Genomic DNA, 25,915 nt, shown 5'->3' on the forward strand with positions numbered 1-25,915 from the left:
TGTTTGAGGAGGAGGAGGCTGATGAGCTCCCCCTCATCAGGCCATGGACTGTGCCATTGAGCTATTCCCGGACAGGCCCTTCCCAAGGGGAAGCTGTATTACATGAGCCCAGCAGAATGCAAGGATCTCTGCAATTTCATTGATAAGAACCCTTGCAAGGGGTTTTATTAGGCCTGTGAGCTCCCCTCACACAGCACCGGTGTTATTGCGAAAGTAAAAGGATGGGGGCTTAAGACAATGTGCTGATTACAGGAGTATCAATGCTGTTTCCATGTCCAATGCTTACCCGCTCCCCCTCATCAGACACTTGTTGGGAGTTGTTGCCAAGAGGAAAATCTTTATTAAGTTGGACTTAAGAGATGCTTACTTCAGAGTCCGTATCAAGGAAGGAGATAAGTGGAAAAATACCTTCAATATCCCCCTCGGGCAATTTAAGTATTTAGTAATGCTGTTCAGGCTTCAGGGAGAGCTGGGAGTTTTCATGAACCTGATCAACGGGGCATTGCACAAGTTCTTGTATATTTATTTTGATGACATTTTGATCTACACGGACAGCTATGAAGAGCATGTGAAACTGGTCAGAGAAATTTTGAGTGCTCTTTATGCAAATGAACTGTATGCTAAATTGTCGAAGTGTGAGTTCCATAAGGAGAGCTTGGGGATGGACCCAGCAAAGGGGATGGACCCTAACAAAGTACGTTTTGGGATGCTGAACTGGAGATCATCAATAAATCTTTAACTCATGCAGTCTTGGACTCTTGCAGTGAAGTTATTGAGATTCAACTGGCAGGTCCTTACACTTTGCATACAATAGCCAATTTCTTGAGTTGAGCCCAATATCTGAGAGGTAACCAATTGAGTAACTGCAAAATGGGAGTGATATTCATACTCCTCCTAGTTCCTGATAATAACTGAACTGCAGCATCTCTGAATTAACTTAGAGGGAAGACCTATATACAATGCATTACAATAGTCATGTCTTGATGTTCCCATGACATGAGGTAGGGGACCATCTTACAGGGTAGATAATATGTAGAAAACATTTTTGCAGCTGCCTTAATTAGCTTTTCTAGCAGTAGCTTTGGACTCTTTATAACCCCTAGGCTCTTAACAGAGTCTGCATGACTCAGACAAAGTCCATTGAAAGTGGGGAGTATAATGTCTTTCAAACATAACTTCAAACTTTCCCCCTAAACTTAAAGATCAACTACCCAAACATGATGGTCGGCTAAGAGAGGAAAGCAGTGTTCAAACAACTAATCACTGGAGATTCAAAACACCTCTTAGGAAAAGTATATGAAATTTTACTGCAACATGTCACAGAATCAGAACAAGTAAAAAATTGAATGATAAAATGGATGCAAGACTTCAGAGACAATATATATATATGATCCAGTGGGAAAATTTATGGACTAAAGAAATTAAATGTACAGAATGTCAAATATTAAGGGAGAATTGGTGAAAATGTTCTTTAGATGGACATTGCAAAGCCAATAACGATTATACTGGAAAGTGCTGGAAATGTGAAAATATGGATACAACCTTCTATTACAGGTGGTGGACATGCAAGAAAGAAAGGAAATATTGGATAGAAATACATGAAGAAGTTCAAAAGATAGTAAAATTTTGCTTCACATTGAACCCTAAAAATATGCTATTTATCAAGTAATATCTTTAAAATACATAGCAAACTATTTAAATATATGATGACAGTGGCAAGTATATATATGCAGCAAAATGGAAGGCAGAATCCTGTCCAGATTTGATAGAATGGACAAATAAACTATATGAATATGCGTCAATGGCAAAGTTAACAACTTATATACACAGCAGGCCAATTCTAGAATTTCAGGAAAAATGGAAAGTTTTTTTGATTATATAGTTCATAGAATCACAGAGTTGGAAGGGGCCATACAGACCTTCTAGTCCAACCCATTTTGCTTATCCATTTCCCCCCCAGACCTTTCAAACTTTCTGGCTTTATTTCCAAACTGGATCCAATATATTAAAAAATTCTTTGTTCACTTCTTAAGGTTGCCAGGTCACAAAATCACAGAATCACAGAATAATAGATTTGGAAGGGGCCAAACAGACCTTCTAGTCCAACCTTCTGCCCAGTGCAGGATGAGCCTAAAGCATCTCTGACAAATATTCATCCAGCCTCTTCTTGAAAACTGCCAGTGAAGGGGAGCTCACCACCTCCCTAGGCAGCTGATTCCACTTTTGAACTACTCTGACCGTGAAAAAGTCTTTCCTAATATCAAGCTGGTACTTTTCTGCATGTAATTTAAACCCATTGTTTCGGGTCCTATCCTCTGCTGCCAACTGGAACAGTTCCTTGCCCACTGCCAAATGACAGCCTTTCAAATATTTAAAGAGAGCAATCATGTCCTCCCTCAATCTCCTCTTCTCCAAACTAAACTCAAAGGCCCTCAGCCTTTCCTCATAGGGCTCAGTCTCCAGACCCCTGATCATCCTCTTTGCACTCTTCTGCACTCTCTCAATTTTGTCCACATCCTTTTTTTAAGTAATCCTCCAGAACTGCACACAGTACTCCAGGTGTGGCCTGACCAAGGCAGTATAGAGAGGGACTATGACTTTCTGCGATTTTGATGCAATGGCCCTTTTGATACAACCCAAGACTGAGTTTGCCTTTTTTGCCACCGCATCACACTGACTGCTCATATTTAGTTTACAGTCCACTCTTACCCCAAGATCACTTCTACAAACACTACTACCCAGAAGTGTATCCCTCATCCAGTAATTGTGCTTCACATTTTTGTGGCCCAAATGCACTTATCTATGTTGAATTGCATCCTGTTCACAAACGCCCATTTCTCCAGAGTATTCAGGTCTTGTTGAATTTTAACTCTATCTTGTTGGGTGTTTGCCACTCCTCCCAAGTTGGTATCATCGGCAAATTTAATGAGTAGCCCCTTTACCCCTTCATCCAGATCACTGATAAAAATATTGAAAAGTACCAGGCCCAAAACCGAGTCCTGCAGCACCCCACTGGACACCTCCCTCCAATCTGATGAAACGCCATTGACCACTACTCTTTGGGTGCGGTCCTCTAACCAGTTCCCTATCCACCGAACTGTCCTATAGTCCAGTCCACGGTCTTCCAGTTTGCCCATCAGAATGTCATGGGGGACCTTATCAAAACCTTTACTGATATCCAGGTAAATCACATCGACAGAGTTCCCACGATCCAGTAAGCAGGTCACTCGATCAAAGAAGGAAACCAGGTTGGTCTGACAAGATCTGTTGGGGACAAAACCATGTTGACTTCCCCAGATCACTAAGTGATCCTTCAAATAGATCCCTTTAAAATCTGCTCTAATATCTTCCAAGCAACAGAAGTCAGACTGACCACCCTGTAGTTTCCCGGGTCATATTTCTTCCCATTCTTAAAGACTGGGATAACATTCGCTTTTCTCCAATCTTGTGGCACATCCCCAGTCCTCAGGAGACCTTGAAGATGATGGACAGAGGCTCTGCAAGTTCTCTAGAAAATTCTTTGAGCACTCTTGGGTGCACACCATCCAGCCCAGGGGATTTGTATTCATCCAGTGCAGCCAGGTGCCTCTCCACAACCTCTCCACAACCTCTCTGTCAATGTCAACTAGTCTCCCCCCCCAGGTGTCCTGTCATGTCTACTACCATCTCTAGATTGGCTCTCAAGTTCTTCAGGAAGAAAACAGAGGCAAAAAAGTCATTAAGCCTGTCTGCTTTTTCTCTGTCCTGCATCAGAGTTTCTCCTTCCACTCCCAACAGTGGTCCAATTGCCTCTTTTACCTTACGTTTGCTTCTCACATGTCTGTAGAAGTTTTTCATATTGTAACAAGCCCCCCTGACCAGACCCAGCTCCTACTGAGCTTTGGCTTCTCTGATGGCTAAGCTGCAGTACCTAGTAACCCTCATATATTCCTCTTTAGAGGTCTGTCCTTCTCTCCATTTCCTGAACATTTCCTTTTTCTCCCTTAGCTTATTCTGGAGCTCCCTGTTCATCCAGATCAGTTTCTTGGAGCCCCTACCATGTTTCCATCTTGCTGGAATAGTGAGGGCTTCAACTTGTAAAAGCTCGTGTTTGAGAAAAGCCCACCCTTCACTTGCTCCTTTCCCTTCCAGCACACTTTCCCACAGAATGACTCTCATCAAGCCTCTGAGTTCATTGAAGTGGGCCCTATGAAAATCTAACCTATGAGTCTGGCTATGAACTTCCTTGCCAGCAACTGGAATTCAAGGAGGACATGGTCACTTCCCCCTAAGGTCCCCACCACCTTCACCCCATCTACCAATTCTTCCCTGTTGGTTAATATTAAGTCTAGTATGGCCGCACACCTTGTAGCTTCCTCTACTATTTGAGAAAGGAAGTTATCAGCCAGGCAGGTCAGGAAGTTGTGTGAGTCTTGTCGCTTTGCTGAGCTTGTCTCCCAGCACACATTGGGGAAGTTGGAACCCAGTGGGAAGGGAACCCATAATTTTAAGGTTCTGATGTCTGGATACTCTACCAATCTGTTCAAGGAGGGCAGCATCCATTTCCTCTCCCTGGTCAGGTGGTCTGTAGCAGACTCCAACAGCAATACCCTTTGTCCTTCCTCCCCTTATTTATACCCATATACTTTCCACCAGGCTCTCAACCACATTCTCCAGAACTTGCAGGCAATCAAGCCCTCTCCTCACATACAAGCACTCCTGCCGGCACCACCACCTCAGCCAACGATTCACCTCAAGTATGGTCTGCTCCCTTTGTGTTCCTTTTACAAGAAGGATAGAAGAGAATACGGCCTGTGCCCCCACTGCCTTCAACTGCCTTCCAAGAGCTCTTTAATTCTTGCAATGGTATTTGCAGCTGTGCCATTCGTTCCCTCGTGAACCAGCACAAACGGGTACTGATCATTCAGCGTGATCAGTTTCAGCAGTCCATCTGTAATATCCTGAATTCTGGCTCCTGGCAAGCAACACATCTCTCAGAGTAGGAGATCTGGCCTGGACTCATGATGTTCCGTACCTGTGAGCAGAGAGTCCCTGATGACCACCACTTTCCATTTTCTTCCACTTCCATGTGGTCCCATGCCCTCTTCACTACCTCCTCTAGGTTTTTGTGATTCTCCTTCCACTCTCATCTCCATCACCATCTCAAGCACCTCAAAACAACTCTTGAGTTCCGGTGGACTAGAGTGTCGCCTTAGTCCACATCTTCTGGTTTGTACTGCAGAACTTATAGGTGGTTCAGAAGGGAGATAGTTGAAAACTAACAGCAATTATCAGTAAATCAGTTACTGAATCTGAAACTCAAAACGTTGAATATAAAATCATGACTATAAATGTGTTTCAATATAAGTAAGTACTATTGTATCTCAGAAAAAGTGTTTAAAAAATTGATGAAGGGGATGGTGGGAAGAAATACTCTGGTTCATATATTGCAACCCTAGCTGGAATGAAGAGACAGACACAGGCTTGGAACTAAAGATCCGTTTATTAACGTAACTTTAAACATAAACCACGGCAAGGGCCAATTAAGCGGTACAGGTCAAGGCATGAGGTCAGCACAGGTCCTCCGCCTTGACCTGTCTGGATGAACTCCACAGCCCTGCGTGTAGGCCATCCCTGGAATGGCTGCAACCTGGCCGGCCATCAAGCACCTAACATCCCAGCCGTACAGCATGAGAGAAGGTCCCTGGGGATCCCCACAGGCATCTGCCCATGTTATGGTAGCTGTCACAAGCATACCGCATTGTTGGCAGACCCTGTTTCCCCACCCATGAGGAAGCACCACTGAGTGCTCACCAGGCTGCTCCCTGTTCCCAAAACTCTCCTGCCACTACAAGGGCCAAGCCTCTGCTTAGGCCCTCACACCCCACCGGTGGCTTATAGCCAACTGAAGCCCTTGCCATAGGTCATCAAGAAATATCTCGTGGCCCTCCGTTGACATGTGTACACCGTTGCCTCAGTAGAGGTAGGCAAATTCGGCTCTAATTTTGGGGTGTGGCAAATAAATCCCCAAGCCTTCCATGAAGTGTTTTTGATGGCTCTATTGGCCTTATACCAGGCCCCTTCAATTGCCTGAGGGTCTAACGCCTCCCGCAATACCCACCTTTGTGGGTGGGTATGAAAACCCCAGGAGTTCAAAGTCTTCTGGGTGAACTGGGAGCAGACGAAAGGCAGACTTAATGTCACACTGCTATTTTGGCTCCCATCCCACACCGGCACACAACCTTGACCGCTTGGTCAAAGGATGTGTAATACACTGAACAGAGGTCCTTGGGAATGCCATCATTCACCAAGCCCCCTTTGGGAAAAGATAAGTGGTGACTTGTTTGGCACCACCCCCACTGGTGACACTCTCAAGGAAGGGACCAGAGGGACATTAAATAGCCCCCAAACCCTGCCCTCTGCACATTCCTTCAGAATTTTGTTCCGGACCACAACTTCCATGCCAGCCACCGAACTAAGATTGGCTGCCATGAAAGGTGTCTGAGAGCCCTGGAAGGGATATGAAGCTCAAACTTAAAACCAGAAAGTAGATAAGCAGCATCCTGGTGCCTTGGGTAATCTTGGAGCTGGCACTCAAGTACCCTCAGTCTTACTGGGCTGGGCCCCCTTACCAGATGCCTGCTGACCACCTCCGCTCCCTGAGCATTTACTGCCCTGCATGGCCTTGAGACAAGCTGCCTATGGGTGAGCTTCGGCACAGGAAGAGCACTTGTGCTTGTATTTACCTGCCTTCCTGTTGCACACTCCCTTGGACATGAAGTCCCAACACAGCAGCCGGAATTGAACCTGCTGCCCCACAGGGGTGCGGCTACCAGTAGCTTGCAAGGTCAGGTGACCACTATCAGACCTATCCCCTAGGTTAGGTTTAGCTGGGGATATTACCTGCAGCCAAATCTGCTGGTAGATTTGGTCCCATGGCAGGCCAGGATTAATGGCCACATGCATGCGAAATTCTTCATCATACTGCAGCCAAGCCACCCTCTCAAAATCAGTGTATCCCCTGTATATAATGTTCATGTATTGGAAGAGGGAGAGAGCCCTCTAGGGCTGCGTTCTGGCCAATACACCAGCATAGATACGAAATCCAGGAAGCCAATGTGACCAAGTACAGTCAACCCGCCTATGTCTAATCTTCTCCTTGTCCCTCTCATCCAAGTTGTCTTTATCCTTCTTCTCCAGCTCCCTGAAGAGTAAAAACGTCCTCATATTCCCCTTTTATAATCTTATCTTATCCCTAGTGGCCTGTGTTAAGTGGTCACCCAGGGGCAAAGTGGTTTCCCCAAATGGCAATGCCCTGTATGGAACCATGCCGTATGTGGGGGACCCATATGGGAAGGGGCCCCATTGAAGGCCATAGCTAGAAGGCCATCCTACCACCAGCTGGTGGAGGGCCTGGAAATCCCCACCGCTCCAACCGGCTTGGGTAAGGGCAACCTGTGCCTGTTGTTGACTCAATGACCCACCTGTGTACCCAGGCCAACAAGGTTGACCCACAGGGGGCCATGCATACACTAAAGATGTAAATGTAGGTGTGGAAGATGTGGACCCAGAAGCAGCTGGCTGACCCCAAGGGCTCCATGACCAAGAGCAAGCCTGCTGAGGCTGGGCTGACTTACCCTCTGATACCACCGGCTCGACCGCTATAGCCACTTGTTCATTGTCTGCAGGCCACTCCTGCTCCACCTCCACAACTCCCTCAGTTGATGCAGTTGGCACTTGGCTACTGCTGTCTTCACCCGACGCCACACCAGAAGAACCCTCCAAAGCAGAAATATGAGTGAAAAGATCATTGAGTAATGCCATTTTGGGAACCTTTTTAGAGGGCCATTGCACCCTGGCAGCCGCCCTCGATGGCTCAGAGCCACCTCTAACCTCCTCAAGTGCAGTGAGACGATTCAACTCCCCCTCATACTTGGTCCAGTATCCTCCTCATTGGAGGAAGAAAGAGCTGGAGGAAGCTTCCTAGGAGCAGGCCACTTAGCAGGCTGCTTGCCCTTAGATGGCCCTCCCCCTTTTTTAGGTGGCATAATTAATCCCAAACTATATGACTGACCAATTAAAGGGAGCAGAGGGGCTAATTATAGCCACACTACTTAACCACTTTGGTACAGCTGCTAACCGCAGTGTAGTTCCCCAAAAGCTGCCTAGGTGAATGGCAATTCTCTGCAAACCCCCAACAGGTGACACCAGCACTCAGCCCTACAGCTGCCACAGAAAATGGCTGCCACTAAACTGGCTTTTAACAACAAAATGGCCACTCCAAATTAACAGCCAGGCCAGAACAGATTGGACCTACAAAACCCTTCTATTTGTGTGCCCTATTCAATTCCCCCCCCTAAATCCTGACCCAAAGAGGGCGACACATAGCAAAAAGAGAGACAGGTGTAAAAAGTCTTCACAAATGACAGTATGCACAGAAGTAGACCAGGGCCCCTAACACCTGGGGCCCTGTCAGAGCCTGTTGTGCCCTTCACCCAGGGCCTTATCTGGTGAGGCCTGTTGTGCCCATCCCCCAGGGCCCTAACTGGGCCTGAGGCACCAGTCACCTACAGCCCAGTCTAAGCCCCCCACGGTCCCGTCTGGGCCTGTGGCACCACTGTACCCATGACCCTATCATGGCCTACAGCACACTATAACCCATGGCCTTGCTGGGCCTGAGGCACCCTTCCCCTGTGGCCCCGACCACCACACCACCTCATGTGTCCAATAAGAGGGCCTCTAGCCTAAGCAGGCTTAAAATCCAACCCCCACTTAGTTTGCCACTCTGCTTCCACAGGCGGCTTGAAAGCAGCAGCAGCAGCCGGCCTCCCTGCTTTCAGGAAAATACAGCTGCTGCTGCCGTCAATGCTGCCTCTGCAGCCACTGGTGATGACAACCACACCAGCCTCACTCAGGCAGCCACCGCTGCTGCCTCCAAATGGGTCAGCCGCCACTACACCATCATGCTGAAAATGCCGCTGCTGTGAAAGCCTGCAGCTGGCAGTATCATCACTTTGCTGCTTTCAAGGAGGCTGAGCAAAGGAGCTCCTGCTTCCTCTGAACGAGCAAAGCAACTGGGGCTGGGAAAGCAGAGGCACATGGCTCCATCCCCAGCCAAAGCCCTGTATGCCCGGGAAGGGAGTCTGTCCCTCCCTCCGGGCAGAACTGCAAAGGACGGCTCCCAGCTCAAGCAGCTATGCTGCTGCCGGGAGAGCCAAATTCTGTTACATATAACAATAATAGTTATTCAACTATGTTATATAATCCCTTTTTCCTTTCTATATCTCTTTTATTATTACTTTGTTTTTCCAAAAACAAAACAAAAGATCTCTGCATTCCCAACCAACATCACTTCTGTCTTGTTCAGGTTCAGTTTCAATGTTTGCTTTCATCCTTTTCTCCATAGCCATCAGGCAAAGTCCAAAGATCTCTACTGCTCCCCCGTGGTGACTAGGATTGTGAGAAACAGAGCTGGGTGCCATCTGCATATTGATGGCATCCAGTTCCATAGCTACAGATGAGTTCTTTTAAAGGCTTTACATAGAGATTGAATAACATGGGAGAAAAGATTGTGCCCTGTAGAACCCCACAAGGTAACTCTCACTCTAGAGATAGCTGGTCTCCAACAGCAACCCCTTTGAGTCTCTTCTATGAGGAATAATTTAAACTAGTCAAGGGCACATCCCTCAATACCTATTTCTGCCTCTGAATGCCTTAACAAGAAGGCAAGCTCCACTGAACTGAAGGCTGCAGATGGATCCAGGAGCAGCAATGAAACATGGCCTTTGTCTACATTCAGGCAGAGGTAATCAACTAGAGGCCATTGGAGCTGTGTGTGTCCCATGGCCTGGCCTAAAATCAGACTGAAAATGGTCCTGAGTACAAGAGTTGTCCAAGAAGACCTGGTGTTGGTCAGCTACTGCTCTACTTTTCCCTGAAAGGACAGATTAGAGACTGGGCAATAATTGATTACATCATTTTTGTCTAAGGATTTTTTTTAAAGTATTGGACTAATGACCACCTCTTTGAAAGGCTGAGAGAAGGTGTCAGAATCTGTCATATTCAGGATCTCATATTCAGAGTTCTTCCCCCGAACAATGTGGTTTCTTTCTTATACATCATGCCTAGAGTTTGCTAGGTTAATCTGTATAGCTGTCTAGTCTATTTCCTTTCCAATATCTAGATGCTGAACAATAGTTACGCCATGTTAATGTGTTAGTTGTTAGCCTTTCCTTCCCTCCAGGAGACGGCTCCTTTCGTGGGAGAGAATGCAAGTTTATCTTATGTCTGCAGCTCCGACCTTGAGACTCCCGTTTCCTCACCTCCAAACGCTCAGCACTGGGAACTCTGGGGGGGGGGGGGAGGATGGGAACCAAGGGGTTGAAATGTAAGTGCTTTCATCAGGTACCTCATTCCTAGCAAAGCCTGTGATCAGCTAGGACTGTCTAGGTTCTGGAATGTGGACCCAGGGCCTGTATGCTGTCTTTCTAATAAACCTTTTGAAATCAAGAGACTTTGTCATCTTGCAGAAGGGAAGGGGGCAGTAGCTGGCTGACTGGAATGCCACAGCCTGACAGTTTGCTAGGAATCACTTTTTCTCACCCCTCACCTGGGAAGGATGGATACCGGAGAGACTTTGAGAGAACCGTCCGTACCTGGAATGGAAGAAGTGAGATCTTCTGTTCTACAGCCCGCCTGGGACAGAGCGAATAGAGGAGGCGCTCGTCTGAACAACCGCACGAGGCGAGGTGTCATCTAGCGGACTCTGCTACTAAACCCCTGGATGCCAGCTAGTGAAGGCTGCATCACCCCCACGTTCCTTTGCTGGGGGGCTGACCAGAATCTACCAGCTGAGCTGGAGACTCCGGGGCCCGGAGCTTTAGGAGGGGAGGTAGCCGATGTGGACTGTCCTGATGCTCATCGATGGTCTCGCTGGGATAGAGAGACCAGGGACTGGGTGGATTGTCCCCTGCTGCCTGATCTCGCGTTTGTGGAACAGATTCCGATATACGTAGCCGAAATTGACATGGGCTGGCTGCTTTGGAAGAGACCCTTCCCAGTTCTACGGGAAAGGGCAACAGAGGCGGAAGAGAGTGAGGATTGCGGACAAAGCGCCTGGGAGCCATACGAGGACAGGGACAGGGAACCTGTTCCTGACGTTCGGACGGAGCACTTCCCGGGCAGAGGAGTGGAACCGCCCGACTCGGCCATAGCTGGTGCCCGACCAAAGAGGCACAAAGCTACCGGGAAGGACTATTTAATTTCACTGCCAACACCGCGGCGGTGGGGCTCCCAGCCTCGAGAGGCGAGGGAGAGGCGAGCGGGCTCTATGTTTTCTCATTCGATAACTGATGTAAGACACACCGTCGGGTCGATGGAACAAGAGGGCCCCAGCGTTATTTGGGACCTAAGAAGGGAGCCGGATGAGGACTTAGCCACGAATCCCTTGTCAAAAGACGTGAGGGAGATGAGCATAGGGATGCTGAAGACAGACCGTGGAACCACGGTGAGAGACGATGCCTCGGGAGAGAGTCTCCTGGTCCTGGAGGCCTCACGAGTGGAACTCGAGGCCCCGGACTGCGTACAAGCTTATTCAGCAGCAGCCGAGGAGTTCCCAAGTAAAGCGCCAGAAGTGCCTTTGGGATGTTTGGAAGAAAGTACAGAGAGTGCCGCCCAAAGAGTGGCCATTCGTCGTAAGACCCGCCAGCCCAATGAGTTATGGAAACCAGGTGAGACGCCGGGCTGCAAGTTTCTCGTCAACGGAGGTGAGGAAGGAGAGCTGGATTCCGACAGCCAAGCAGAAGTGGCGCCAATGGATCCTGTATGCAAAAGGCCGACTGCTGAGCACGGGGAAGCCCTGCAGCCGCGGCCGGTCTCCAGGTCAACTAATCTCGTGTGTAAAGGGCCGGCCGCTGAGCACAGGGGGAGCCCGCAGTCACAGCCAGTCTCCAGAAGAGTGGGACTGCTCCTGAGCGGGATGCAGTGCCTACCTTGGGATCTACCTGCCTTGCAGTCGCTGCTGGTGACCACGCGAGCAGTCGCAGTAGTGGGGCAATCAGCTTGGAAAATCCCATTTCCATCCACTCCAGCCCTGTGGGAGGCCCCGGCACAGCCTGGGATCCATCAAACCTCAGGCCAGAATATTTTGCGCCAAGCATTTCCACCACCTTCTCCACAGCCGTCTCTAGTCTCAGAAGAGGAGGGGCAAATCCAGTTTGTCAAGAATCCTACTTCGGTGCTAATGCCGTTCTCAACTCACCCGGAGGAGATGGATACCAAGCAAGACTTGATTGATCTGTCTATAATCGGTGCGGAGGGGAACGAGCTTACCATCCTGGTCCAGTTCGGACCTGACCCCAACAGCAACGCTGGGATGGCTGGAGAAGTAAATTCCGCACAAGGTGAGGAGTCTGGACTAGGGAGTGAAGCAAAGCCTCATTCAGAGGTGCCCGTGCCCGACGAGAAGGAGCAGGCCCCCCAGCCAAATGGAGATGCTCCACTCATGCGGCAAAGGGCATCTGAGCAGGAGGGACTTTTCAGTTCATCAGGGCCACAGTGGCTGCTGGGGACAGCACCAGTCCAGCAGCCATGGCCACAGCTGCAACCACCGGCACCCAGCGAGTCGCTAGAACCAAGACTGAGAGCCGGGGTTGAAGCCCCAATGCAGGACCAGTCCTGCGAGGAGCGGAACAAGCTTCAACTTCTAACCCAAGTTCCAGAGGCACCTACCCTGCAACCGCAACCACCACCAACCTCTCTGGGAGGAGAGAGACAAATCCTTCAGCCGCTACCCCTGCTACAAAAATCACTGGGCGAAGAGGTGGTAAAGGCGCAAGCCCGGATAAGAGCACCCGTGAAGCGGCCACAGAGGAAAGTACCTGCCCAACAGTCACAGCAGCCACCGCCCAGGGGGCAGCCAAAGCCGAGAGAACGAGCCAGGGCTAAGGCCCCAATTACGCCCCAGCATGGGGAGGCGCCTACCCCTCAGTTGTTACCACATTCTGGGGAAAAAGAGAGGCCTCATTCATTTCTACAGCTACCTTCTCAACAGCCATCACTGAGTTCAGGAGAAGAGGAGCAAGTTGCTCAACCGGCACCCATAATACAACCAGTACAGGGGGAGGAGAGACCTCTTGGCTCATTTGGGATGCAAACCAGAGCAAGAGACCCCATGCAGCACTGGTTTGGCGGGGCGCCTGCTCTCCCGGAGGAGCAGCAGCTTACCTCTGGCCTGCAAACACACCCGCCCAGGGCGGAACAGGTCGGGGAGGAGAGACTTCTAGTTTTGAGGAAAACGCAAAACCAGGCGGGAGTGTCCACACAACAATCAGCGAGGAAAGCATCTAATAGGCAGTCACAACCACAACTGTTGCCATGGCCTCCCCGAACGCAGCCCGTACCGGCAACACAACAAGTCGAGGCTCGAACACAGAGCCAGCCCGAAGAGAAACCTGTCTTGCAACCTCCACGCACCCTGATACTGTCGCTATCGCCACCCGTGCCTCAACCGGCGTTTGGAGAGGAGAGACCTCTCAGTCCTACGAGAATGCAAACTTGGGCAAAAGGCTCCAAGCAGCGCCCATCTGGCAAGGCACAATTAAAGCAGCGACAAGGACTGGGACCAGTGCTGTTGAAAGGGAAACTCCTAATGCCGCCGAGAGCTCCAGCCCCGACCCAAGTGAAAAAGGGAGAGGCACCGGGAAACTTGTTTAATTTGAAGAGGACTTTGAGTAAAAATACCCGCATAATAGAAATATTTCTAATTGGATTCGTGATTATGCAAGTGCTCCAACCTTTCATCCAGTGGGGTCATCATTTCCCTAACGGAGAAAGCTGTGCAAAGTATATGAAGGCTAAGGACGCCATAGAAAACTACGGAGTTAAAAAAACTCAATGGAAGCAAAGTTTTTATGTGGAAGGAGGTCAGTATAAACCGTTAGCACAACAACACATGCCAAGCCTTTCCCATGGTCTCTCCCTGGCGCTTCCAATTTGATCACCTCTGTCCCTGCGCTGGAACCGAGGAAATGGGGTGCGAGACAAAAAACGGCTGGAGAAGGAACTGGACACCGCTATAACAAAGGCAACGCTGAATTTTCAACTATTGAAACAAAAACTCATCGCCAGGAAACAAGCAGAGCCCAACCGGAGGAATTCCTAAGGAAACTCACAATGGGAAAGGTGAGAGGCCTGATGGCTGTTATAATTATACCAGGGATATCCCCCAAATCCAAACTGAACTCTCAAATTGTTGCAGAACGAATGGCTGGCCCCAATGCACGCCCATCCATGCTGAAAATGAGGAAATTTCTAATAAAAACTTTCATTTCCCCGCACGGTTTTTTCCAAGCAATAACAAAATTGTATATAAAAGGAAATAACGGGGAAAATGGACCTTAGACTGGAAAGGAGCATCAATAACTTTACCAACGATTTTCCCATCTCCCAGAAGCCAAATCTGGCAAAGGGTGCAGTTTGGAAAGAAGAATTTCCCAAAACTAACGTGAATTGGCATGGTCACATGTCCAAAATACAGGAACCTAACATAGGGACTACTGCTTTTCTTACCATTAGAACTGTGCAAGCCCCCCCCCCTACTCGAGGGCGACTGCAACTTTTTGTGATCTCGACTAATTACGGTAAGCCTTTTACTCCCTCCTCCATTGTGTGGAACGGTGGCGCCCATACCACTCTCCCACTTACAAACTCACTCCAGCAAGAAGGGAGGGGGGAACTAGCCATTGGGCCCGCAAACGAATTTGCAGAAGTGACAGACGGCGCTGCCTTTAGACAAATCCTGCAACACTTAAATGGCAACAATAAGTGTAGCCAGATTGTGTGGAAACACAGAGTTTTTGTTGTTAAAAAGGCCCTAACTATGAAGCTGGAGGAGATGTCCTGCAAATGTGAATTAAAACGAAATCTGAAAACCCAGAGGATTCTGTATACGATCCAAAAACAACCTCCATGGGCCAGAGTTCTTTCAAGAGTTAATTTCCCCCTCACATCTCCTCCAGGCGAATCCAATTCTTTGTGCATGCCCCAAAGAGGGAGAGCAAAGACAATCACTATTAACTTCTCTGTTCGGGCAGGAGAAGGAGGAGTCGCAAGGAGTAACCAAGCATCCCTCAAGCCAATCAGATAGGGGAAGTGGAGAGATCGAGGGAAAAGCAGCATAGGGAAAGAGGGGGAGCGAATACCCAAACGAAAGAAATCTCCACTGGCAAGAAGAGACTGGTTTAGGGGGGTACTCCGTCGTGTAGCAATAACCACCCCACGAATCACTTTCATTCTCAAGGGACTCTACACTTAATTCAAATGCAGACCTGGAAGTCAAAAATGACAGCAACTGACTCACTCTATGTGTGTCCTATTACATATATCCCTGAAGGGGGAAGAGTTTGGCCGTTGAGGATTCCTATTCAATCCTGGGGGGGCTCTATAGCCTTTGACCAAAAGCGACCCCTTTCAGACAACTGCACCTCCAATGCTGTACTAACAGCCTTTACAATAAACCAGAAAGAGCCTCATCTGCATATACAACCAAACAGCAAACAAAATAACAACCTAAATAAACAGCAATGGACTATAATTCAGAAGGCTAGGATCAAAGCAACAACAGAATGTGGAATTTCTACTAAATACCGCCGTCTTCAACCAGAAACTTTGTCAGCTAAAACCAAAGTGTGCCTCCACAGAAACTATAACTCAAAATACACCTCCAATAGGATAACCATAAAGTGCTGGAGGTCATTTCCAAACAAAGTAACAAGCAACCAGAGAACCTCTGCAATCCTAAACGTTACCCAACTGCAAAAGGACAAGAAAGAACTTGTGACCTCTAACCACATACGCCATGAATCTTCTGGTCTACCTAACTGCAAAGACATTTTGTTGAAAGCTGTCCAACACACCTGGAAAGAACGGGGAAAGGATGAGGTGGAGGGAGGCCTTAAGGGAGGCAGAATGTCAGAATCTGTCATATTCAGGATCTCGTATTCAGAGTTCTTCCCCTGAACAATGTGGTTTCTTTCTTGTACATCATGCCTAGAGTTTGCTATGTCAATCTGTATAGCTGTCTAGTCTATTTCCTTTCCAATATCTAGATACTGAACAATAGTTACGCCATGTTAATGTGTTAGTTGTTAGCCTTTCCTTCCCTCCAGGAGACGGCTCCTTTCGTGGGAGAGAATGCAAGTTTATCTTATGTCTGCAGCTCCGACCTTGAGACTCCCGTTTCCTCACCTCCGAACGCTCAGCACTGGGAACTCTGGGTGGGGGGGGGAGGAGGATGGGAACCAAGGGGTTGAAATGTAAGTGCTTTCATCAGGTACCTCATTCCTAGCAAAGCCTGTGATCAGCTAGGACTGTCTAGGTTCTGGAATGTGGACCCAGGGCCTGTATGCTGTCTTTCTAATAAACCTTTTGAAATCAAGAGACTTTGTCGTCTTGCAGAAGGGAAGGGGGCAGTAGCTGGCCGACTGGAATGCCACAGCCTGACAGAAGGTGCCTTGAGAGTAAATTTCTATTTTAGACAAAATATATGATCCCCTTCACTATTACCTAAAAATGGAGCTACTCTGATAGGTTTACATTGGCAATGCCTAAGGTTTGCAATCTTGAAAGAATGACTATTGCTACACAATATTTCTGCTTTGATCTCATCAAATCTCAGAAGCTAAGCAGGGTTGGCGTTGGTTAGTATTGGATGGGAGACCTCCAACGAAGACTCAGGTTGCAGAGACAGGAAATGGCAAACCACCCTGTTAGTCTCTTGCCATGGAAGCCCCACCGGAGGGCACTCTCCACCACCACTACCCAACATTTCTATCTGAATCTTCACTTAATATGAAGCATAACAGTACCATTGTTTTCCAAACACACTGTGCTCTACACAGAAGGACTCAAGGATGTGTGGAGGGTTAGAGGCGTCTGCATCACAAGGAACAAAAATAAACATAGAAACTGGCACAACCTAGTAATTAGATAAGATGTGTTTTCTGGGCTTTAATAGAGTTAACTAATTGTTATATCTAGAAGACAAATTAATGAAATGTTCCCTAGTATATACATGTGGGTTTCTCTAACAGGCCTAGTAGCACCCACCTGATATTCTTTCAGTTTGGGAAAAAGGATACATGCATGCCCCAGTCCTGATCCAAATTGGAGTCAGCACATTCAGGACCTGAGGACAACCCACAAATCACATGTGCATATGTTATGTCTGACACAGGGTATCAGGGGCAGTGTCCTTCATTACATGTCAAGCTGGTATCAGTGGTTTTAAAAGCCTTGCTTCTCACTATGCAGATACAGAATTTCAGTCTTCCTGAAATGTATACATTAGTCCCTCCGGTTAGTCAGGAGGAGAAACAACAACATTAAGTTCTAAGTCTTTGCCTGAGTGAGCCAGTTGTTAGGACTGCTGGAAGTTGTCTTGGAAGGCAGCCAGCATGGCTGAACCCTCCCTCCTACTCCAAATGAGAGTAAACACGGCATAGGACAGAAACTGGGAAACAATTGAGAGTAAGCTTTGATCCCGCCCCAGGGATATGTCTGCTGTCAGGCAGTGCAGAAATTGTTACATTTTCTATATCTCATACTATTTTTACAAGTTTTGTGCTCTATACATTCTTAACAATGTCATACAGATTTCTGATTTGCTTTTCATAGTCCTTTTGTTGTTGTTGTTATTGTTGTTATGAAACTGTTCTTTTACCTTCTGTCTACTTGCATCATGTTTTTGTTATACCTCCTAGGTTTTCTGTGCTTGGTATGGTTTCCTTTAATACTTTTATAAAAAAGAGAGGGGACCCACAAGAACACAGGGGCAGAGCTCCCCACTCTTCCCTCTTTCCCTTCCCTGAAAGAACCCATACCTCCCCCCATTTTCCTGATTTATTTTCTCCTTCCCACCCACCAGCCAACTTACCTTCACCTGCCTCCGTGTCTTCAGTTTTCCCACCCCCAGCAGCTTCTGTGAAGGAGAACAGTGGCCTGGATGTGCAGTGCTGGCTGACAGGCTGGGCCCAGCAGTAACGTGGGGAACCTGCAAGGACTTGCATAGGATTCCTCGTTTTTCTCTGTATTTCCCTTCCCACACTATTTCCTCTTTCTCACCTCCTAGCAACCTTTCTCTGCTTCCTTCTGTCCTTCCCACCTTTTATCTGCCCCCATCTTCAACTATAATTATTACTTATTTACTTCATACATACTCTGTCTTTCAACATAATAGGGACCCAAAGCAGCTTACATCATTCTCCCCTCCTCCAAAGTATCCTGACAACAGTCCTGAGAAGTAGGTTAGGATGAATATGTGTGACTGGACAAGGAGGCCAGTCTGACAAGGAGGAGTTTCCATGGCAGAGAGAGGACTGAAACTTGGGTTACCCAGATCTTAGTCTGAAACTGTAACCACTACACCACACACTTTTGTGGGGTGGCAGCCAGTCCTGAGTGAGGCATACAAGTTCCATGGTAGCAAGTTGCCTATGGTTGCTGCTAGGCCTAGACCAATGAGTCCTTCCTCAAAGCCAAAATGGCCCTGGGAAGGGCCCTGTTATCTCCTCCTCACACATACAATCATCTTGTACTGACAGAAACCAAGACCTGAAAACTGGCAACACTGTTGTGGTTGATAGCAATGGCAACTTAAGAGGGTTGCCAGGTCACTGGGGGGCCACAGGTCACTGGGGGGCCACAGGTCACTGAGGAGGGCACAGAGGGGGTCACACAAAGGGACCTTACCTTGTGCGTGCATGATCCACAGTGCCCCTCGTAACTCCAGGAATGAGGCCATTCTTGGCTGATGTGGAAATAATGGGTCATGCCAGGGTCTGAGTGAGGGATTTTCACTCACTTGGCCCCCGGTACGACCCACTACTTCCGTGTCACACCAGGAATGATGTCATTATTGGCACCACATAGGCACATGCAGTGGTGCTCTGGAGCATCGTGGAAGCATGTTTTGCTCCAGGCACTGCATTCCAGCACCTTTCTTCCCCTGCCAGTCAGGTGAGAGCTGGTGGGAGGCTGGGGGTGGAGGGGCCTCCACTCCCACTGGGGGAATGGCAAGCCTATTTCTTAAAACTATTTGTGTTGCTTCTATATTGTGGGGGATGGAGTTAATGTATATTTGTTTAGATTTCAAATTTTTCCTCTGGGGGAAATGGCAGCTTTAGAGGGCAGACTATGGCATCCCATTCCTTTTTTTAAAACAATTTTTATTAGGTGAGCATAATTTACAAATAACATTTATCTATTAAAACCTTAATATCTATATTCCCCCACCCTTTCCCTCCCCCCTTTTTCTAAGACTTCCAACAGCTTTCCAACCCGATAACAAAATCTATTACTTGATCTATTCTTTCTACATATCATTATAACATTTTACTTTACTATACTAAATAATATCCATTAATTTCAAATCTAGTTCTAATCTTAAACTAACAATAGTTAAAACTTCCCTTTATCAGATAAAGTTTCATATCTCCTAATCTCCAAATTTAATAACTTTCCAGTTGCCACAGTTTTCCCTTTACATCCCACTTCTTCTCTAAGTACTGTCTTAACCTCCCCCATTCATTAAAAAATTCTTCTAAATTCTGATCTCTCAGCCGTCTTGTCATTTTATCCATTTCTGCCATGTACAGCAATTTTTGTATCCAATCTTCAATAGATGGTATTTCTTGCACCTTCCATTTCTGCGCATATATTCTTGCCGCTGTTGTCATATAAAATAATAATGTTCTATACTGCATAGGAACATCTTCCATATTTAAGTTCAGTAGCAATAGTTGTGGGTTCTTTGTTATCTATATCTGCAAAATTTCATTCATCACTTCTAAAATATCTCCCCAGTACTGTTTAGCCACCTCACAAGTCCACCACATATGATACAATGATCCTTCATGATTTTTACATTTCCAACATTTATTTGACATCTTAGCATTTCCATACGCTATTTTTTTAGGCGTCAAATACCACCTATATATCATTTTGTAAACATTCTCCTTAATACTGGTGCAAGTTGAAATTTGTAATGTATTTTTCCACAAATACTCCCATGATTCCATTGTTATATCTCTCTGACAGTTGATAGCCCACTTCACCATGTGGACTTTAACGGATTAATCTTCTGTATACCACTTCAAAAGTATTTTATAATTTTTTTATATCTTCTTACTTTCTTGTAGTATATTTTCCTCCAACTCCGAGTCTTTCCATCTAATTCCCCCTTTTGAGCAGTCTGAGTTATATAAATCCTTAATTTGCCTATACTGGAACCATCCATAGTATAAAGATAACTCTTCTTCTGTTTTAATTTTAATCATATTTTGTTCCATTGTCAATATCTCTTTATATGGCAAACATTGTTCTTTATTATAAATAGCTCTTGGGTCAATAACTTCAAACGGTACCACCCATGCAGGGATACCTTCACCCAAATAGTTCTTGTACTTTTTCCAGATCGTGAAGAGGCTTCTTCTAATATAATGATGTAAAAACATAGCATCTGCTTTTAATTTATCTTACCACATATAGGCATGCCAACCAAACAATTTCTTATAACCCTCCAAAGTTAGAAGCTTGCGGTTCTCCAATGACATCCAATCTCTTAGCCACACCAAACACACAGCTTCATAGTACAGTCTGATGTTTGGTAATTGCAGTCCACCTCTTTCTTTAGCATCACACAGAACTTTCATCTTTAATCGAGGTTTCTTGCCTGCCCATACGAAGTCCGATATTTTCCTCTGCCATTTTTCAAATTGCTTGCTGTCCCTAATTATTGGTATTGTTTGTAATAAGAACATAATCAGTGGTAACACATTCACCTTTACTGCAGCAATTCTTCCCAGCCATGACAGATTTAATTTATTCCATTTAATCAAGTCTCTATCAATCTGCTGCCATAACTTTTCATAATTATTCTTGAATAAATCAATATTCTTTGCAGTAACCTCAATTCCTAAATACTTTACTTTATGTGTTACTTCACAATTAGTAATTTACATCAATTCTTGTTGCTTTTGTTTGACCATGTTCTTACATAATATCTTTGATTTTCTCTTATTCACGTAAAACCCAGCCAAATCTCCAAATTCCTTTATCTTATCAAGAAACTTCAGCATATTTTGTATTGGATCTTCAACAATAACCATCACATCATCCGCAAAAGCTCTAATCTTGTAAGTAAATTCCTTGATCTTTATGCCTCTTATAGCATCATCTTCTCTTATCTGAATCAATAACATTTCCAAAATCAAAATAAACAACAATGGGGATAGTGGGCAACCTTGTCTTGTACCTTTTCTTATTTCCAGCTTTTTAGTTAGATCATCATTTACTACAATTGCTGCACATTGGTCTTTATATATCGCTCTCACCGCCTGAATAAATTCATTTCCCAGTTGCAGTCTTTCCATTGTGGCAAACATAAAATTTCAGTTTAAATTATCAAAAGCTTTCTCTGCATCAACAAAAAAGAAACCAACTTCTTTCTCACAATGTCTATCATAATATTCTATTGCATTTATTACAATTCTTAAATTGTCTTTAATTTGTCTATTCGGAAGGAATCCTGCTTGTTCTTCTGTAATGAATTCAACGAGCCATTCTTTTAACCTCTCCACCAAGATTTTCGCAAATATTTTGTAATCATTATTCAACAATGAAATAGGTCGATAATTCTTAACACTACTCAAATCCTGATCTTCTTTTGGTATCAATGATATGTTAGCTTCATTCCAGGATTCTGGGACCCTTTGCCCTTTTAAAATTTCATTCATCACTACTTTCAGGAAAGGCACCAGTTCATTTGTCAATACTTTATAGAATTTAGCCATAATTCCATCTGGTCCTGGTGCCTTTCCTAATTTAGTCGACTGTATCGCCTCCTTTATTTCCGTCTCTGTTATTTCGGCATTCAGTTTTTCCTTCCATTTTTCTGATATCTTTGGTAAATGAATTTTACTCAAATATTGATCAATAGCATCCGAATTTACCTCTTTCTTTTGGTACAATTTTGCATAAAACTTAAAAAATGCTCTGCTTATAGCTGATTGGTCCATTAACATCTTCCCTTCTTCTTGAATCTTAGTTATCACCTTTTTTCCCCTTCTCTTTTTCAGTTGCCACGCTAAATATTTCCCAGGTTTATTCGCACCTTCAAATGATTTTTGATTTAATTTCTTCAGCTCCCATTCCAGCTCTTTATTCTCCAATGCCTTTAATTGTTCTTGCAAAATTTTTATTTCTTGATGAAATGTCTTTTTCCCTGGTCTTTTTTTCAATTGCAGTTCCTTAATTTGGATACTCTCCACAATTTCTTTCCTCTTTTCTTCTTTTTTCCTTCTGTTTCTTGCATTTAAATCCATTAAAACTCCTCTAATAACCACTTTATATGTATCCCAGACTTTATATGTTGGAACAGTCTTATCTAAATTATACTGTACAAAGAATTTGGTTTCCTTCTGTAATATCTCTGTATTACCCTCTTGCTGCAGCAAATCTTCATTTATTCTCCATTCTCGTCTTTTGGTGCTTTCCCCAAATTTCCACATAACTGGATTATGATCTGAGCCTACTTTGGGCATTATTTCTACATCTTTAGTCCATATAACCAAGTCTTTAGCAGCCCAGATCATATCGATTCTTGATAATGTCGAATGCCTTGCCGAATAATGGGTATACTGTTTTACTTTAAGGTTACTTCTTCTTCAAACATCTTCCAAGTTTTCCTGATCTTTAATTTCAAAGAAAGATTTTGGCAATAGTCCTCTTTTTTTTTGAGCACCCTTTATTTTTTTTATCATCATTTAAATTCATAACTCCGTTAAAATCACTTGCCAAGATTATTTGTGAGTAAGTTAATCCATCTAATTGTTTCTGCAAGTCTTTAAAAAATTATCTTTAGCACCATTTGGTGCATAGATCCCAATCATCAATTTTTTTTCCTTCCAAATAATTTCCACCGCTATGTATCTGGCTTCTACATCACTAAATACCAATTTTGGTTGCAGCTCATCTTTAATATACAAAACAACGCCTCTTTTTTTTTGCTTTGATGCAGCAACAAATTCTCTCCCCAATTTGACATTTTTTAAATATTTCACATTTAGTTTCTTAATATGGGTCTCTTGTAAACAAATTATATTGCAATGCTGTTTATATAGCCAGTGAAAAGTAGTTCTGCGTTTAGACGGTGAATTCAGTCCATTTATATTCCAAGATATTATTTTACATTCCATAATCAAATTCTAGATCTTTTAGGTAAGCCTTTTTCATTATCAAGCAGAAACATCTCCATCTCGTGTCCAGATCTGATAATTTTCCTAACCGTTTGAGATTCAAAACTCAAACCCTCTGGTATTTCCCATCTATACCTGATGTTCAACTCTTTCAACATTTGCACCAATTCTTTGTATTTCTTCCTCTCCAACAAAACTTCCCTGGGCAATTCCTTCATTATTCTCACCCTTTTCCCATCAATTTCCAAGGGTCTTGAAATTGCTTAATGACAATATCTTCTCTTACTCTTTTTGTAGTAAATTGCACAATCATATCTCTTGGTTGGTTTCTTTGAGCTGCATATCTCGAATTAATTCTGTACGCCACATCTAGAAGAGCTGCCACCTCCTCTACTTCCTTGCCTAGAAATTCTGCCAGTATTTCTGAAATTTGCTCTTGGGTTGATTTCCCCTCTACCTCCAGGACTCCACGAAATCTGAGTTGTTTTTCCATGTGTTTACATTCCATCATGGCCATTCTTCCTTTCAGACCCTTAGTCTCTATCTTAAAAGAGGAAGACAACTTATCAGTTACATCCTCCACTTCTTTAACTTTCTGCTGTGCCGTTTGCAACTCTTTCTTGACCTCATCAATACTCTTTGTTAGTTCCGCCACCTCTAATTTAAATGTCTCTTTCAGATCTTTTATCATCTCTTTAATCATATCTTTGATCTCTTTATTTCCCTCCACCACTTTCTTATCGAGACTGTCCAACGCCGACTGCCACTCCTTTTTTCCTCACTCCCACGAGTCTGCTCTCTTCCGTAACTCCGTGGTGTAGATACTTTATTTTCAAAGTTTAAAAATTTGTTTTCATCCAATTTTTCACAGTTTTAACACTTCCGATATCCAAAATGGCGGGCATCTTTTCTCTATGATTCTTTATCAAAGATTCTGCCCTTACCCTTCTCCAAGATAGCCCACTTCCGCTTATAATGAGGTCGTACCCTTTCTCTTTTCCAAAATCGCGTACTTCCTTTTTCCAGTCTGCCCTTTAACAGTCGCTTCTAGCTCATTGCTCTATTACATTGACGCACTTCCTGTTCCATCTTTACTGCACAGCACTTCTCGTGGTCTTTCGGGTTTCCCACACTTCACTATCTCTCTTAAACCGCAGGTATGTAAACAATAGTCCTTTTTTTGCTCTAATTCTTCTATAAAAGCTTCTATTTTATTAGGTCGTTTACTGGAAAATAACCAATAGAGTTTTAAAGCGTTCCCATTTTTTATCCTCCACTTAGCTTGAGTTCCGTTTATCAAATTTTAGCTTCAAAAGAGAGATAGCAATCTTTACCTTACTAGTTTCTTTGCGGGTTGTAATCACTGTTTCATTACTCAAATTAGTCCAAGTTAGTTACTGAAGCTTGGGTATGATGGTCTTATGTCAAATCAATGACTCCAAAGCTGCTGCAGAGATCTCTGCCACCCTTCTTGGAGCGGGACCTCAAGGCTGGGTGGGAGATCGTTGCATAGATCCCCCCCCCACAGCTGAGATCAAACACACTCTCAGGGTCTTGAGCGTTCTTGCCTATTCTCCGCCTGAGAACAGGGGGCCGCAGGCGATCTTGCACCCCACTATCCCTCACAAACAGCAGCTCGGACAGCCCAGCTCCCTGAGCTGCATCAGACCACTATGATCCCAAACCAGAAGTCGCAGCATCCCATTCCTGCTGAGCTCCTGCCCTACTCCAAATTCAGTCATCCCCAGGGCTGTACCCCCAAATTGCCAGGAATTTCCAAACTTGAGGTGGGCAGAGGGAGAGAAAGAAAAAGGAGCCAGCTCCTGTGGCTGGCTCATTTGGGGATAGGTTGCCTGCTTACAATGACAGCCACTCATGCTTGTTCCATCCAGGGCTCAGTCAGGGGCTTCTAGTAATGGTTCCACCTACCTTATGCTGGAAGATAATTGCCCCCTCCTTGGGCCTAGAAGGAGGGGGGGTCAAAAGTGACACTGGGGCCCCATCTTGGACTTTCCCCAGGGTCCTAGAATCACTAAAACTGCCTCTGCATATGGGAGTAGGGTTGCCAGGGCCCCTTACCCTCCCAGTGTGTGTGTGTGGGGGGGCATGGCACTCACCTTTTCCCTCTTCTTGCTTGTGTGCAAAGCATGCTCTCCTGGTGCAGCACAATGATATCACTTCAGGGCCCAAATCAACCCAGTGTGAAGCGTGGGAGTGCTCCCGGGGTCTGTGTGATGACATTGCTCTTGGGAGTGACATATTGCACTACACCAGGAGGCTTGTTCTACCACCTTTCCCACCCTCCACCCCGGCCAGGTGAGTGGTGGCTTGGGGTGGAGGGTGGATGTGGCGGATCCTCCCCACTACTGGGGAACTGGCAGCCCTAGAGTAGACAGTGCTGATGGCCAGAGACTGAAAAGGAGGGCAACAGGTGGCTGTTCTCCAAACTGGCATACAGAGGGGGACCTCTGGAAGGAAGGGGGAGGAGGAGATGCAGGATGACAAAACTCCCTCCTTTCACTCCCTTCGCCTCTCAGGGGTTGAGGGGCCTTCCTGACTGGCTCTGTACTTGGCCCTTAAGACACACTGTGAGAGCAGAAAACCCCACCCCCCAATCCAGTTTTTAATTAATGTTATGTGTGCATCAGTACAGCAAGTATAGCATCATGGAACTCCCATGTGGG

General features: G+C 45.5%; 1 protein-coding gene across 1 annotated transcript in view; it reads right to left on the reverse strand.

Annotated features, from left to right (window-relative positions):
* Positions 1 to 25,915, reverse strand: part of WSCD1 (WSC domain containing 1) — a 157,191-nt gene that overhangs the window by 82,249 nt on the left and 49,027 nt on the right. The gene's annotated exons all lie outside the window — the stretch shown is intronic.

Source organism: Eublepharis macularius, chromosome 17 (genome assembly GCF_028583425.1).
Source record: "Eublepharis macularius isolate TG4126 chromosome 17, MPM_Emac_v1.0, whole genome shotgun sequence".
Classification (NCBI taxonomy): domain Eukaryota; kingdom Metazoa; phylum Chordata; class Lepidosauria; order Squamata; family Eublepharidae; genus Eublepharis; species Eublepharis macularius.